We start from the raw sequence: 6,165 nt of genomic DNA, 5'->3' as shown, positions 1-6,165 counted from the left end.
TTCAACTTGGATGGAATCAAGTGTTTGAAGAAGTCACGGATTAGGAGAAGATCAAGGCTCTGATACAAAATGATGCATACATGGGTTGAGATAAAGAATGATTGTTGCTTTTGATCCCAAATCAAGAAAAAAAATTCACAAGCTAAACTTTAGGAACTAATAAAGCCCCCAAAATAAATGAGTATGAACCCTAATTTCTCTCAAAAGATAAATTTCTCAAATTGCATATATAAAAGGTTCCAAATACATGAGAAAAAGATGGATTTATACCCTCTTAATAGTAAAATGACCTCAAATTGAGTACATAAAATTAACTAAATTTAAAGACAATTATAAAAAAGGAATAACATAGCTAAATTAAACCTAATGGCATAAGAGCAAATAAGTTTGAATGGAAAAAAATTGTAAATGGCATGATATCATCCAAAAAATACCAGGACCCACGCATGGACATCCGGAGCAAGGAAAACCGCCAGATTAAAATAAACATGAATAAATAACCTCCAAAACACATGGACTAATGGAACGTTCTTTGCATCCTATTCAGATAAGGATCCTTCTATCACACCTAAAATTAAGGAATCACAATTTAGATATATTACTAACTATCTAAAATACGTCCACTACTAAGAAGATGACATTTGTCCTCCGTGGAATCTAAGGAAAATGTTCCAACACGGATTGACGATTTTACCATTGACTTTCCTATAAATAGACCATGACTCTATAATCAAGGTATATATACATATCTATTGCAATTATTCTTAATTGCTTTGTGCTCCAATTCCTATACTCTTTTAATTTAAATATTAATGTAAGACTGTCTATCAATGGTCTCACTTTTTTTTCTTATTTCATATACTAGAGAAATTCCCAGGAAGCACTACTCTATAGAATCTATTGTATCGTATTATAAAGTACAAACATGATTATTATTATTATTTTTACAAACAGTGAAAAAAACACATTTTTTTAAGAAAAAACTTATTACTTTATTTTTTTTTATAGAAACGCTTAAATTTTTAATAGATGAACAAGCAAATACAACAACATAAGGAATAAAATCTTATAAGATCCATAAAGGCATAAAAACGATTACAAAGAGCAAAAATGACCATAAAAGGTATTAAAAATACAAAAGAACATAAAATATTATACTTCTCATAAATCCAAATTCGTAGAAAAGTATCTGCAATCCAATCATCATCATTTAAGCCGATCTGAACATTCGGATATAAATCCTTTCTTTTATTGCAACCACATAGATTCATTGATCTACGAACAAGATAAACTGTTTCCGCTCGTGCTAAATTCAAAAAATGGGAAAAAGATGAGAAGAAATCAAACGAAGTTGGACAGTTTTTTTTTTAAAACCTAGAGAGAACTTCTTCGCAGAAAGGATGTCTCTAGTTAATGTTTTTTTTTTTTTTAATGAATGTATCTAGTTAATGTTATGGCTATATAAAACACATTACTCTATCACAAATCAATGAAACCACGGGTTTTTTTCTCGCTTTTTCCTATTATTTTATTGCCAAATAAATTAGCCAACAAATCAATTGTCTACAAAAAAAAAAAGAATATTTTTATAGCTGTAAGAATTGAAACATTGTAAATATTCTAAGGAAAATTCGTGGCCTGCAGACTTGGGTCAGAATTGAGTGAAAGACCCGTGTCCCTTTTTAATGGGCTGGACCAAACTCCCAACATAGGGAATATTGCACAGAATATAGTCATAATTTTAGATTATATCAAACTAGTAAAATCAGTACTTTTAATATATTTTAAGGATTAGAATTCATAAATTATAAATTTATAATATGTTTTTTAAATTTTATTATTTATAAATTGGAGTGTAAAATTTTTAAATTATGGTGTAAAATCATAATACATAAAGAATAATGATATATTAAGAATTAAATTTGGTGATATAACTTAGTTGTAATTTTATACTTAATTATGATATTCATGTATTTGACCCATAAACATACCCCAAACCAACACTATAATAGAGGAATTTAAATTAGGGAAAATTACACAGAAATTCATCTTTTAAAATTTATTTATAACTATGTCAAGTCATAATTTTGAATTATATTAAACTAGTAAAATCAGTACTTTTAATATATTTTAAGGATTACAATTTATAAATTAGAAGTCTAGAATATATTTTCTAGGGTTTATGATTTATGAATTGGTGTCTAGAATTTTTAAATTATAGTGTAAAATCATAATATATAGAGAATAATGACATAATGACATATTAAAAATTAAGTTTGGTGATATGACTTAGTTATAATTTTTTACTTAATTATGATATTCATGTATTTTACCCTTTAAATTAAGGGAAATTTATATAGAAATTCACTTTTGAAAAACTATTTATAATTATGTCAAGCCATAATTTTGAATTATGTCAAACTAATAAAATCATTATATTTAAAGATTAAAGTTTATAAATTAGGGATCTAGAATATATTGTCAATAGTTTAAGATTTATGAATTGAGTTTTAAACTTTTTAAATTAGGTATAAAAGCATATTTTATTTGGTATATATAAAAAAAATGACATATTGAGAATTAAGTTTGATGATATGATTTAGCTATAATTTTGTAGTCAATTATGATATTCATGTAAAAAAACCCTTTAATTAAACATCAAATATCTCTTTAAATTTACAACTAACTAGTTTTTGACCCGTGCGATGCACGGATTCATCTTAATATATAAATATTTAAAAAAATATAATTTAATAATTACAATTAATGATATAAAGGTGCTATATAAATTAAATATTATTATTTGATTTTCACATTTAATTTAAATAATCTTTTTATAGATAAATATAATAATATAATTAAAATCTATATATTATATATTATATTATATTTTTTATCAGTAAAAAATAATGAAGTGACACCCCGACTCTATCGTTACTGTTTTATATTATATATAGATATGCAGAGAATTAGAGAGATTTTAGTGATTAATTTAAATTATGTAGAACTTTTAGATTTAGATATGTAGAGAATTAGAGAGATTTTTGGGATTAATTTAAATTCTGTAGAACTCTTAGATATAGTACGGATAAAATAATATTTTTATAAATAAATATAATAATATAACTAAAGTTAATATATTATATTTTTTATCAGTAAAAAAGCAGGAAGTGACACATCAGCTCCATCGTTACTGTTTTATTTTATATTATTATATATATAGGAGAAATTATACTATATGCCATGGCCAATAAAATTAAAACATCTGTATTTAATTAAATTTTTCAGCAATTAAAACTAATTATTTCGCCCGTCCCTTCCCTTCTCAAAACCACCACTAGTTCCATTGAAGACCTAAAAGACTTAATCGGATACATCTTCTATTTGTTTCTCTTATTTTTTATGCTATCTAATAAATTAAGTAATCTTCAGGTTGTTTATTTCTCGGCTTAAAGTACTTTTTGGCTCCTGATCTATCCAAAATTTGTGCATTTGACCCCTGACATATTATTTGGTCATATTTGGTCCCTGGCCTATCAAATTAGATAAAATTCAACCCATATTGAATGGAAAATTAACTTTGTTGGAAAATTAACAGCAGTCACCAATACAAAAATGACACATGACACATAAATAAAATTAATTTTCAACTGGAGATGACAACAGTAACTATTTTACACAGTAAAAAAATCTTAAAAACTTTTCTGCAAGTTGAGAAAATCCCAAAAACTTTTCTGCAAGTTGAGAAAATCCTCAAATTTCTGCAAGTTCTCCGATATTTAATTATACAGTGGTGCATGTAGGGATAAACGTAGGGAAAAATACAGTAAATTTGTTAGTTTATGTTTAGGCTCCTCATCCTATTTTTTCCTCTTTTCCTCCACAACAAAACAAACAGTTGAGAAAATCTCAAATAAAAAGTGAAAAGATCGGAACTTTCTTGAAATCAAGTGTTTGGTTGATTAGAAATTACAAGGAAGCAAAAAGAAAAAACAAATTTCATGTGCAGATCTTGTTCCAAATAATAAAGATTAGTTCCCAAATAACGTAATAAAGATAATGATGGAAATGAAATTTAACATTTGTGGATATGCAGGTGTGGGTGTAGCTGAGAATGGGAAGGTGTTAATCGATGGCAACAATGGAGAAGACAAAGGACATGTTTGTCTATATAAGGTTGTCGGCGACGGCGGTGGTTTTTGATAAGGGATAGAGAAGATGGAATGAAGATTCTATCTTTGAAAGAGGTGAATAAATTAAATACAGATGTTTTAATTTTATTAGACATGGCACACCATCTTAGATTATGAGGTGGTGTGCCTGGCACACAGTATAACTTCTATATATATATATATATAGATCATATATAGATATGCAGAGAATTAGAGAGATTTTAGGGATTAATTTAAATTCTGTAGAACTCTTAGATATAGTATATAAATTAAATATTATTATTTTATTTTCACATTTAATTTAAATAATCTTTTTATAGATAAATATAATAATATAATTAAAATTGATATATTATATATTATATTATATTTTTTATCAGTAAAAAATAATGAAGTGACATTTCGGCTCCATCGTTACTGTTTTATATTATATATAGATATAGATATGCAGAGAATTAGAGAGATTTTAGGGATTAATTTAAATTATGTAGAACTTTTAGATATAGATATGTAGAGAATTGGAGAGATTTTAGGGATTAATTTAAATTCTGTAGAACTCTTAGATATAGTACGGATAAATTAATCTTTTTATAAATAAATATAATAATATAACTAAAGTTAATATATTATATTTTATATTATATTTTTTTATCAGTAGAAAAGGAGGAAGTGACACTCAGCTCCATTGTTACTGTTTTATATTATATAATATATAGATAGATATAACTTGACTTTTTAAGCAAATCAGTTTTAGATAACATACCAAAAATTTAAAAAGATTGTTTTGACTTTTCTTTAATGGTTAACATATTTAATGTATTACTAATGTAATTACAAATAATCAATAAAAAATGTATGAAATTATTTGAGTTTATCGACAAACTCGTTTGGCCAGTTTTTTCAATCTTATGTAACGTAAAATTAAAATTAATCTTGTTTGAAAACGTTATGGTTAAATTTATAATTTCAAAATGTAAAAACTCTAATCAAACTGTAATATGACTATAAAGAAACTGTAAAAAATATAATTTCAAACACACAATTAAAAAAAATAAAGCATTTTAACAGAATTAGATGTTCACTACTAACTAATTTAACAAGAAAAAGCTTAATTTAGACAAGCAAAAGAGGCTCTTCTCTTCTCGTGTAGAAAAAGCTTAATTAATTAGTCCAAAATAAATAGTTAAGGATTAAAATTAAATTAAAATTTTAAAAAGCATAAAAGTCTAAACTAGTTATTATGCTTTTAAAAAATTTAATTTTTAAGCTTTATTATTTAATTTTAGATAGTGATTTATTTAGTTAATGTTTTTAAGTAAATCAATTTTAGCCTAACATGCCAAAAATTTGAAAAGTCTATTTTGACTGTTATTTAACGGTCACTTCAGACCCTTCAAATTTAACCACAACGTTTCCAAGAAAGATCAATTTTAGTTTTACGTTACTGAAAATTGAAAAAACTTGTTTAATTGTTATTGAATTGTCACATCGGACCTTAGTTGTTAGCATTTTAATATCGTTTTTTTTTTTGTACTTATATCATGTATTCAGTTATTGGTTATCATTAACTTTCTTTTTAGCAACTTTCAAAAAAAAAAAAAAGAAAAACTAAAATAGAGCTAAGGTTACTCTTTAAAAAAAAAACCCAAAGGTTTTCAGAATAGTATTCCACGTAAAATAACATTAATATAGTCTTAAGGCTTAATACATCATTTGCCCCCTAAACTTGTCCAAAATAGTTGATTGGCCCCCTGAACTTTCAAAGTGTCTCGATAGCCCCCTGAACTTGGATAAAATGTTCAGTTAGCTCTCTGAACTTGCATAAAATATAATCAATTAATCACTCGGTTGTAAAAAAGTAAGTTAAATGCAGAAGATATGTTGCATGCATCTTAAAAAAGTAAAACGACCAAGATCGGGGTATGCGATTATAATATTAGAGAAGAAAATGTTTTATAGTTGAATAAAAAAGAAATTCTTTTTTAACATGTTT

Source organism: Euphorbia lathyris, chromosome 7 (genome assembly GCF_963576675.1).
Source record: "Euphorbia lathyris chromosome 7, ddEupLath1.1, whole genome shotgun sequence".
Classification (NCBI taxonomy): domain Eukaryota; kingdom Viridiplantae; phylum Streptophyta; class Magnoliopsida; order Malpighiales; family Euphorbiaceae; genus Euphorbia; species Euphorbia lathyris.
Note: the sequence above shows the minus strand (reverse complement) of the source record.